The sequence below is a fragment of the Drosophila subpulchrella genome, unplaced genomic scaffold (assembly GCF_014743375.2).
Source record: "Drosophila subpulchrella strain 33 F10 #4 breed RU33 unplaced genomic scaffold, RU_Dsub_v1.1 Primary Assembly Seq354, whole genome shotgun sequence".
NCBI lineage: Eukaryota > Metazoa > Arthropoda > Insecta > Diptera > Drosophilidae > Drosophila > Drosophila subpulchrella.
In genome coordinates, this window is record NW_023665577.1 from 651,168 (window position 1) to 663,403 (window position 12,236).

Consider the following 12,236-nt stretch of genomic DNA (forward strand, 5'->3'; position numbering starts at 1 on the left):
TTTTGGGATAAATTAGATTTACATTTTAATGACTTGTTTTACAAATTATTCAAATCGCTGAAGAAAATTAATTTTTAATTTGACAGGTCAAAATAGTGGAGAATAGTGAAATCAATCAATATATTTGCAACGCAACATTTATTGGTTTCCAAAACTAATTTGTCATAAAATGTGCTACATTGTTATGAAATGTCCGAATTTGAATATGTGAATTAATAATGTTATCAAGTATGTTTCATAACGCTGGCAAGGGTAGGTTTGTAATAACCACACACTTAAAAATCTCAGTGACATTACGATCCTGTCATATTATCACCGAACATGAGATGATAATCGAGCTGATATGATGATACCCAAACGACTTCGCCAAGTCATCGTGGAGGTCAGCACTTCTGTTGCGGCCGCACCCTTTGTTGTGATGGCCATATATTTATGGCGCTCAAAAAGCAATTAATTGTGACCCAAATCAACAATTTCCGAATGGCTGGCAATATCAACACGGCAGCCCGATCTAATGGCCCGGCAAATGCCACCGATTTCCACGGACCAAGACGTAGGAACAGGAATGGATATATGGCATACACGTAGTGGGAATGGTAATGAGATCGAGATCGGCATGGCCTGGTATGCTGCATGAGTTATGGCCACGACGGTAAGATGTCGCTCCAAATGCTTCATTTCTATGCACACTGCGAAAAATCTAGTTACATAAGTTATTTCCGTATTACCATCTTAGTGGTTTAGGTTTAGGCCCTTGAGATTGAACTCAATAATAACGTAATAATCGCATCTGTACTGTTACAATTCAAATTTTTAAATTTATTTGACCCAGCTCGACGTCCACATTTCTGTTAAATTAATAAAATAATACCAGTGACCTAATTTTTTCTGAGTGCATAAACTTAGTTTATGTTGCTTGTACTTTCCACGGAATCTCCAAGTTAAACTCCGATGAAATCAGCGCCAAAACCAAACCTGATCGTCCGCCAGCGGCTAGATCAGTGCTGAACCCTGCCCCAGCTGAGGTTAACATCAATATGGTAATAAGCCATATCACATCCACTGAGAACCCCCGATCCTAGGCCATCCTCATGTGAGGCTGGGGGATTTATGAGTTCACCGAATGCTTTATGGCGTGTCGCTTTGACTAATTTATCTGCAAAAGGCGACGGCGCTGGCCACGAAATTTTATTGTTAATTTATGATTAAGCTGATTATACCCGAATCGGTTTCGATTCGGGTTTTTGTTAGACATGCCCAACAAAGGGATTTGCCTGTTCAAGTTGAGGATTATACAAATTGTCTCGCTGCCGTTTGCCAATACTAAAAAAAAAACTCTGGAAATAAAGTCAATAAATTTGTTCTACAACGATTTTATGAGAATAACTTACACAGTTTTTACTATAGTTTAAGTTGAACAGGTTAATCTAACAAATAGCTCATTTTAGTAACAAGAAGTAAACTTATAAATGGAACAGTTTTTAACGGAAGTTTGACAAACGGAACATGTTTAATGCCTAAAAAGAAATCATTGCGCTTATTTGTTTGCTGTAGTGGCTAAACAATTCCTACACAAACGTCACCAAATTATGCAACAAAGAAATCATCTTGTAAAGTAATCTTGCAGATATATTTCAATTATTGTTGATGTTTGCCCCCCCAGCTAATGAAAAAGTCTTTCGTTATTCTGAAAATGAGAGCGACTGCGAGGAAATCTCTGGTCGGTTTATTTTATATGGGCCGTAAAAGATAATTTTAATTTTTAATCAAACATATGCACTGCGAAGCCCGCTGCGACGAAAACCGGCATCCACCGCCGACTTTCGTGTCAAAGAGACCGCCGAAAAAACATGTGAGGATGCATCCTCAGATTCAGCGGATGGCACCGCTCGACGTAGCACATCTTGAGTGCTCGAGAGCCCGATCTGCCACTACCACCGCCTCCGCATCGGCACTATTTAGCTTTAGATATAGCTGGCATTATACTCACGTGTTCACGGCCATGGCACTTCCATACTAAATTCCAAGGAAGAGAAGAACTTGAATATAGGAAAAGCTTTAGCAGAGTTGGATGGAATATACAAGTTTTAGTTTTCGTAAATATTGCAATGACGTAATACCACCAAATCCAATCGTTTTGCAACTACAACCTACTTAGTTTTTTATTTTTCAAAAATGTAGACCTACCATAGTTTTAAAAATGTATCACTTGACTTTCATTAAACCATTCACTGAAATCGAATATTGGACGGGAGTACGGCGTCGAAGACAAGTAATGTCTATGTGGTCTATAATTATAGACGATTATAGTCGATACACAATTTAATATAATTCTTTTTGGACTTAAATCCGTATCGTTACAAAATTTTTAATTTCTTTGTCGAATTTCTGCGAAAAAAACCTATATTATTTGCTTATCAATTTAATCTAAATTTAAAAGAATTCAATGCCTAAGAACAATTTTGTTCAAAATAATGCATGCAGCACCATCTATAGGCAAGAGGCGATAACTTAAATTAGCCATATCTAAGTTATTATATCAATATCATTTCCAGTTAGATGTTTTCATATTGGATATCCTAGTTGGTTATCCTTTATCTACATACTACTTACATGGATGTTTTTATCCAAGACAACAACCATCCACTCCGACTTGCACTGCTTGTATTAACTGCTTGCAACATTGTTGCAGCAAAGAAGTAGAAGCAACATGTGCTTGAAAAAAAATAAGCAACATTTTTTATCGCCTGTTTCAAGTTCTCAAGATTTTTAATAAAGACCAATGTTGTTGGGGACTTTAAAAGTATACATTTAATTAAATATTCATTTTCTATAGAATTTTCTCTAACATTTTCTGTCTTTTATTGTAATTGCTTTTCCATTAGGGCAAAAAAAATCTTCGATGGGGATTGCGAATAAGTTTTACACTTTTGGATAACAAATACCAAAATCTTTACATCTTTAAATTTGTAAAATTGATTTATTTATTTACCAACAAAAAAATTGGAGGTTTGCGGAACTCAAGAAATCATATCTCAAGTGATATATGTATGTATTTAAATAACAATAAAAATACAATTCTGGCCGAATGTTCATATATTATTGCTCTGTTTACGCGATTGAAGTTATACAAAGCAATGGCGCCCACTGAGACTTTATCCGTATGTCAGATATATATAAATAGAATTTTGGCAATTATGATATGACATTTCCATTATACCCTATATATATAAAACAAATTAATTTTAAAAAAAAAAAGAATGGGAAGATAACCCTTAAGCGCTATGTAGCTTCTCCTTGACTCATGTGTCGAGGATTGACATGCCATTTTTCGGGTATTGGGTATTTTGATTTTTCCATTGTAAGGATACTCTAAAAAAGATATACTTTTTGAGAGTCTGCTTAATTTTTGTCTTTTTTTAACTTCCTAAAAAGAATATGATTTTAAATATCAATATTTATGGAGTACTGACTTTCACGCTTATAAAAGTATTTTCTTCCAGTCGTCTTGCTCTGATATTCTTTGTAATCAAAAATGGTATCTGCTTCCCCGTTTTGTTCTCCTAATTGCGGCCCATGAATGAGTTTCCACGGCCGCAAACAATAGTTGGGGAAAATACACAGAAACGGTGCACTCACAGATATTATTGTCGTTCGACGAAACTTCAAAGATATCCGACATTTTTGTTTTGTCTTGCGTGAGTCGTGAGCGTGAGCCGTCAAAAGTTTTGTATGGCGCCTCTCTACAGTTGTTCCTCAATTAAACTTTCCTGTGCCTCCATGCTCCCCTTTCCCCGCGATTGCTCCACAAGGCAAACACACAATGCGGCTCTGGGTAAATATGGCGCAAGTAAACAAAAATATCTGGAAGATACAATTATACGCACGCAATTCGTCAATCAGAACGACATTTTTCTTTTATTTGCTTGCCGGTCATTAAGAGCCACAGCAACCTGAGAATGGGAGAACAAATGTAATAAAAGTGCCGCAAGGCGTTGTTTCTTTTTTTTGGGACCAAAGTCTGGGGGAATAATAACTTCTGTTGTGTTTGGGTTTGTTTTGTATCGAGTTCAGGGCTTTCCTGGGCAATTATAATTCTGTTAGATTGAGTTGCTCTCTCCGGATTTTTCTGCTGCAGTCCGAATCGCTTGAATGCCAAGATGCTCGCACAAAAGGTAAACTAATTAATTGATTAATGGCCGCGATCACACGCCTTATCTCGCAAATTAATATTATTCAATTTAAAACTGACTTAAAGTCGTTTTCACCACAACTAAGAGTTGTCGCACTATAATGGCGCTCATTAATTTCCCCAGCCCCCAAACCAGAGAAAGAGGGCTATAGCGAAGAAAGACAGAGAGAGCAGTCAGCAAGATCCTTTTGAGATCTTTATCGCCTCGCCGATCCCTCCGACCATCGATAGGCCCGGAATGAATCAGTTGCCGCTTGTCACATGCGCCCAAGTCGGTCCTCAGATAATGCCAATGGATCGCATAACTCAAATCTCGGCTCTCGGGCTCCGAACCACCGTCCTGGTCACATGAGTCCCCACAATTAATTGAGCTGTTAAATGTAAGTCTCGGAGAAACGAAAGGGAAAAATTAAAACCGACATCCCAATTAATATTTGGCTCGTTTGCATGTCGGGGCGACCAGAATACTCGGGACAATTTACAGGTTCTACAGGTTTTTCCGTCCTCCAAGTGCCGCCGAAGATTTTGTCTCGCGAGGCATCCCCGAATCGTATCGATTTCAATCAGTTAGGTGTGGATATTACAATTTCGTCCTCAAATTACTCTTGAAATGATAAGTTTGAGGTCGGTGATTCTAGGAACACGACTTGTTCAGTTTAGAAAATTAAGAAGAAATACGAAACAAGTAGTCCATATAGTGTTTTAATAAGATCATTCTGTTAGGATATGGGGTTCTATAATAAAAAGATAAAAAGTGATAAGTTTCTCGATACAGATTGTAACCGTTATACGATTTTACAATAGTATTTACAATAGTACACTCAGGGAAAAACACCGTGCTAAAAACAAGTACAAACAGCCTTGATTTAAGAAAAATAGCATGCTTAACATTTAAGAACGTTCGTGCTCAAAAAATTCTCATATTGAGCACATTTTGGAGTTTTTATGTCTGCCAACTCTAATAATTCCCAACTGTTTATTCTGAAAGTACTCGGTATATAAGGCGCATAAATTAGGTAGTGTTAATGCCCGTGAGCGGCAATGCGTAAGTAAACTTAAAATATTAATATTATTTATATAAATATATATCGTGTATTTCGTTTCAGTTTCCAATACTTATTTCTCTTACTAGCATAAAATAAAAACTCATTTTAGTTTCATAATATTTATATATTGATTTAAGAATTATTCGTCCTTAAATCATGCCTGCAAATTTCTTACTTTATTATTAAATCGTTCTTGTTTTTAGTCCAAATATGACTTGATTTAAGAATTATTCATACTTGATTAAAGACCGAAAGGTTCTTAAATCTAGTATTTTCGGTCTTGAAAATTCGTGCTCAAAAGTAGTATTTTGTTCTCGCGTTCTGTATTTTCCATGCTTGGCGAAGTTTTGACACCGAAAATACTAGGTTCAAGCACGAAATACTTGATTTTTTTTCTGAGTGTATACAATAATTAACAAAAAGTGAAAATCGTTTATAGATAAACTTATTTAAAAAATACATTTAAATGTATTTTTCAGATATATATACGGAGTTACTCGCTGAAGGATAACTTCAGAGGCTGGTAACCAATTAGATGATTGTATTCCCCCAGTGCGCTGAATGTATCCCATAGATTAAAACATTTTAATTACACGCATCGCTTGGTGGGTTTTTCCGGCTTTCCCAGCTCGCTGACTGTTATAGATTTGTTCCACGCAACGTTCGGGGGATCAAATATGTATAATGAAAACTTCAACGCCATTGAGGGTTCCTTACCTCTGACGGAATGCTGCCAGAGTTTGGCTGGGTTTTCGGGCCAGTCGTCATCGCCGTCATCCACCAAGATGGTAGGCATTTAAGGCCGACACAAGCACACAGACGGGCCAGTCCGAGAGTATCCTTTTCGCTTCTTTCACTGGCTCGGCCTCCCTTCAGGGGCGTAGTGCATGATAAATGCCGGGGAATCCGTCAATGTCAAAATCAGACTGTTACAAAGCAGCAACGGCGTCCGCAGCTCTCCGAGGGGAATGGAAAGGGCAGGGGGACATGGCAGGAGCAGGAGCTGAAAATGGGAATGCGTCCAGGATGCGAGCAGGAGCATCAGCATCGCAAACAGCGACAGCCGCTCCGGATCCGGAATCCCATTTCAATATCATGCATTCAATATTCACTTAATAATTTCGCAACATTTTTGCCTTTTTCGGGATCGCTTAATTTGAGCACAAAACATATGAACACTGCAATAAACAAATTAAAACATTAATATTTAAGAAACACTAAATAAGAAGAAATTTTTGAGTTTTTGAGACATAAGTCCGGAAGATGGCTTCCATTATATAGAATACCTAAAGTTTGTTACCTTGTCTTCATTTCAAACGGTGAATAGAATTGTATAATCCACACAAAAATAATTTTTTGGCAAATTTCGTTTATCTAAAAACAAGAAAGATCAGCTAACTTGCATGTCTTAAATAATTGCAAATGGTTTTCTCACTGTGCATTAAGACAGTCCGGAACATGCGTATATGCAGGCCATGCAAATGCCAATGCAAAATCATCTAGCGGAAATTATGCTGACTAATTGGAGGTGATTAATCAGCTCCTGGCGCCCACACAGCAACAATGGCAATGTGAGGCGGCGTGTGCAGTCGTGGCTGTTGAGTAACTGGCTAGAATTGAATTTGATATGCTCCATTGGCACCTTACCTCATGTCAGCCCAAGTCGGGATAAAGTAATTAAATTACTCAGTGGTGCAAAAGTGTTATATATTAGTGTTTTTAATTTGACATGCAAGCTGAGCGGGGTTGCGTAGTAAGAAAAGAGAAAAGTAATGCCTTGTTAGTTTAAATAAAAAAAAGTGAAGGAAAATTAGAAATTCGTTTGCCACGCGATTGTTGACTATAATTCTGTGGTATTTTATAATTTGGCTGTAATATTGTTACTCTTATCTAAGACCTATAAGTAATAAAATATAAATTCGTGCATTTAGCTCGAATTTCTACCCTCCCTAAACATTTAAGTTCTTCCCAATATTATACAAATTTCCACATCAGCACAAAAAGTAAATATTTTGTCCGGTCCGGGAGGACAAAAAACAAAATAAGCATGTCCATTGGCGAGTATTTTGACAAATTGCCCGATTGGACATTGAAACATTTTATCTGCCATGTCGTCGGTGCCAATGGGCGTAGTCCTGTGGGAGGAGGGTGGCTTGTGGGTGGTGGTTGGTGGGTGGCTGGCAGAAGAAGTGGGTGGAATCTGAGGAAGGGGATGGGCCATGGGCAATGCGTTGGGTCAGTGCGTGGCATTTTGGTCATTTATATGAACACTCGTCCTTTTTCATTGCCAGTTGGTGTCCCTTCCTCCCTGCGCCCCCAACATCTCCTTCTCCCTCGCTCTCTCGGCATTTCACTATCTCTGTCTGGGCACATGTGTGGAACTTCCAAACTCCAAACCAAACTCAACCGAACCGATCCAAAAGGGCCGCCTTCGGGAGCACATCATGGCGAATGACAGATTAGCAAAGTCCCAATGGACATTTGTAACCGAACGGATACTCGAGTGTGGCCGGTACTTTCACTGAAAGAAAGCATAACTTCCTCTAGGATAAAATCCATAGTTTAGTCACTCGAATATGTTTCGAATTTTTAAACATTCAAACTGACCTTGTAACATCTGTATAATCAGAAATTATGTGCATTACCTTATTTGATTGAAAGTTAAGATTGATTAAAAACATATTTCTAACTTTTAAAATTACCATTTGGCAAGAATTTAATCTTAACTAATTTGTCAAAACCTAAATTTATATAATAAACAAAAACATCTTTCTAAATTTGATTCATATATTTATTTATTTATTAAAAATATGTTTTCTGAAGTATGGAGGTCAAAATCAGCTTTACGTTGTATACCTTTACATTTCTCTAAAACATATTATTTAAAAATATTTTTTGTTAGCTTAAATATGTTTATACTTTTTCAAAGGGTTCAACCAACATTTGGCTTAAATAATTTAGTAATTAATATATTTTGGTTAAAGAATCTGGAATATATATTTAATGCTGCTAAAAGTGTATTTTTAAAGTCCTCCTTGTTTTGTTCGAGTGTCGACGAGTGGGATTATTTCGGGTGGTGGATGCGAGTGTAATTTAAATTGGCAGCCTGGCCGGAACGCAGCGCTTTTGACCGCTGCCCACCTTGAGGTCCCCGGAGACGCTCGCCGGTGGACGCTCCTTATCGGCCGTGATTACTTTCTAATCCGTGGCAGCATCAGAGGCAGTCGGTCCGGCGTTGACACAAACAAATGGCCAAGTGGCAGCGGCAGTCGGAATGACAGGGCACATCAAACGGGCCAGAGTGAAAGGTATTAATTGCCGGCCGGAGTCCAGGTAGGCCGGCAGGACTCGCAGTTGTGGTGGGTGAGAGTGTTTTTAATGTGAAAGCAATTTCAGCAAATCCAAGCCAACTCAAACAAAACTGCCGCCGCTCACAGGTACACGTGGAAATTCTCTAGTTATTATGACCAAAGTGGCCATAATTATTTTGATGTTGCTTTGTAATTAGTGTTCGATCAGCTGAATGAATGGGCTGGGGCGGAAAGCCAGAAGGCGAAAGGGAAAGTGAAAAATTGCATTTCATGCGTGGCTGCCTCAACAAGGAAATTACGCACTTATTCCGTACGTATAGGAAAGTGAAATTCGGTTGGGAACAACTAATTGCAGTCATTCGGTGCACTTGCAAAATGGCCGACTTGGATGTAATGGCCGAAAGGAAACCGCTGTAATCGATGGATGGCAACATGTGAGGGAGATGATCTGTGGGTTATTGCAGTGCAGGAAGTGGAGGTGATTGACATCGGGGGGTTGGAAATGCTCCTTTTATGCCTTGGGGGAAAAAAAGAAAATTTAAAAGTAAAAGCAAAGTTGAAGTGGTATTAATCAAATTTGTACACTATGCGTTTGTAGGATTTTAAAAATAAAGCTATTTAAACGTAACTTAAATTAAGTAAGAGTTTATTAAGTAACATCCAATATAATCGAGTAAGCAACATTGGTTGTACTCGAAAATATTATATGATTGAAAAGCATATACACATTTTTAGTTTAAATATTTAATATATTAATATTATTAGAAAATATGTATAAAATGAAACTGAAGATATAAACATTCTAAAAAATTATAAGTAAAAAAATAAAAATGAATTATCATCTTCTTGGGAATACCCAATTATCTCCCACACACCCAGTTGAAACATCTGCTCGAATTGAATACACCTAGAGGTTAAAGGGCGCCTAGGCCAAGGAGATCTCCTGTCATTTGAATGCGTCTCTCTGTCGGCGGTTGAGTAATGGCCGCAACTCCCGTTGACGAGCACAACAAATTTCATTGCAACGTCTCATACTATCAATGTCGGCAATATGTCAAATATAACAGCAGCAGTCGGGATCGGGGAAGTTCGGTGCCAAAAAAGTAAAAATAACAAAATGAGAGATGCAGAAGCTGTTGTGCGATGCAATGGCAGAGGCGCATAAAAATTCATTTTGAAAAGTTCTGCTCCCGACAGCCGCTCCCGCATGTGAGGCACAAATTAATAATGACGCCAACGGCGTCGACGGCGCGACGAAGCTATATAGCCATATATCTAGATTCAGTCGGGTGGGCGCAGATTGCATCTAGAGATGAGTGCTGGATGAACCATCAGCATCTCTAATATGATGTAATGAAGTAGCTTACACAGTATTTGTTTTTTTTTAAATATAACTTGAAAATTTTGCTCATTTAAACGCACTCAAAAATATAAATTGTTTTTACTTAGATGTTACTTAAACAACAATTGCATATTTTATAAGTTTAACTTAATGTTTTTTCTAATATCTTACTTTTATGAATGTGTACTAGATTGAAAGCTTTTAATTTACTTTGTTTGGATTAAAAGACCCACTAAAAGGTAAATAAAAATGATCACATTTTTTTATGTAATTCGATAGCAAACTGAATACAGATATTGCGTTAGCATGCATTAACTTTTTTATAAAAGTAAAAAAAATATATTATAAAAGTAACCCAAGTATTTTAAGCCAAGAGAAACTAACCCAACGCCATTGTAGGATTTCAAAATGGTTTTTAAAATAACAGTTGCTTATACTTATATTTATTCTTATCCCCATTTTCTGCCGACTACAAACTGTTGATAGATATCAATGTATCACAGAATGATATCTTGTTTATAGATCCGTGTCACGTTGTCATATCATTCGCCGATTCGAGTGCAGTACTCGACATCAAAGAGCTGGTGAATCGCTGTCTGACTTTTGCCATTGGCTTGTTTGAGTGACAGATAGTTCTGCAGGAAGCTTTGAAGTGGAACCCGTGGCAACCGTTTAAGATATAATTAACTCAGTACTCTCGAAAATTGGTGAAAAATAAATGGAAGTGAAATCTGTTTTCTATATTCAAATGACTATAATGACAAACACAATTCCCCATTATGTGGAAAATGGGCTAACAGAGAGGTCAACGGAATAAACAAATAGCAAACAGAAAGTCCAAATCAAATGACAGTCGAACGATGGGAAGAATCAAAACTTTGCCCACTGACAAACCACTCAACTCATTGACATTGAAAACAACAACGGCCAGGCCAAACAAACTCACACAAAATTAGATTAATTTGGGTAATTTGAAGTTTTGTTGTAATGAGTTTGGTCAGTCATTTGGCTTTGACATTTTCGTTCATTTGGTTTTGTTGTCTTTATTTCGAGGGTCCGCGACTTTGTCAACGATTTTCTTATCCCCCGCCCAGTGAAAATACATCAGAAACCCGAACTCGGACCCAAAGTTTTATTCATCTAAGAATTTTTGTCATAACGTTGCCTCTGATGCTGTTTGCCGGTTGCTCTTTATTTATTCGGCTGCCCGAAATGTTGAAGTTGCCCATTTTTTGAGTGCCCGAGCGACATCAGTTCCGCATTCAGGGATTCCGATTCCAATTCCAATTCCGACCCGCCTGCAGTTGCATCTCCGGGATCTCTGGGGAGCCGAGGGTCTGAGTTTCCAGGCGGGCAGGGGCGAACGTGTTTCTTATTATTTTTCGCTGATTAATCGATTGTCGGCTGCGTGTCGCTGGCTCTCCCTGCCTCCATATGTCATCCCCAGTGCAGCGCCCAGTGATTCAGACACTTGTCACTGGAAAAATGTAAACATGAAATGCATTTATGTAGAGATGTGAAAAAATATCTGCGCGAAATACAAATATCCCCCGTCATCTCGGGAGGGATGCAAAGTTGCTGTGGGTAAAAAATGGTTTGACATGGCGCGTCTCAGTTGAGAGAGTCGCTGGATCGGGGTAGCCGTTGCGTAAGGGAAAATGGATTACTTTAATTCCTCAGAATATTTTCCGAAAAAGGATTTACAAGTAGCACACGCATACTTTAGTGTCGGATAGTTAATTAAGTATTTGTAGCTATGAAACTAAAGTAAATAAATATAAATGTATTAGTTATATATGGAATTAAATCGTTAATTTAAAAATATTTCACTTTAGAGTTTTAAAATTCAGAATCCAAATCCATTAAATCCATTAAAATAAAAAATGTTGTATGGATAGAAAGATATATAGATAGATAGATAGATAGATAGATAGATAGCCACCGCCCAATAATATATTATTCAATTTAAGTAAAAGCAAATGAAATGTAATCCAACTGAATTATGTTATAATAGTTAATTTAAAATGGATCTCCTGACCTCACGATATCTTCAGCATAGTAAAACGTGCTCTAAAAGTTGTGTTATTCCTATTCCCAAACGATTCTGTTTGCGAACAGAACCCAAAGCTTGAAATTGAGAAAACGAAAGCGAAATATTCAACAATTCCCAAACGTTACATTTTGAGCCAGGAGCAGGCCCGCAATTTGAGCCGCATGGATTGGATTTCCTTCAGAGCCTTTGGCATTGGCCTGCTCATTGTTTTCCGAGTGCCGTGGCCCGGGTTCCCAGATCCCAGTTCCCAGTTCCCGATTCCCGGTTCCCAGTTCCCAGTCCCTTCTCCGGA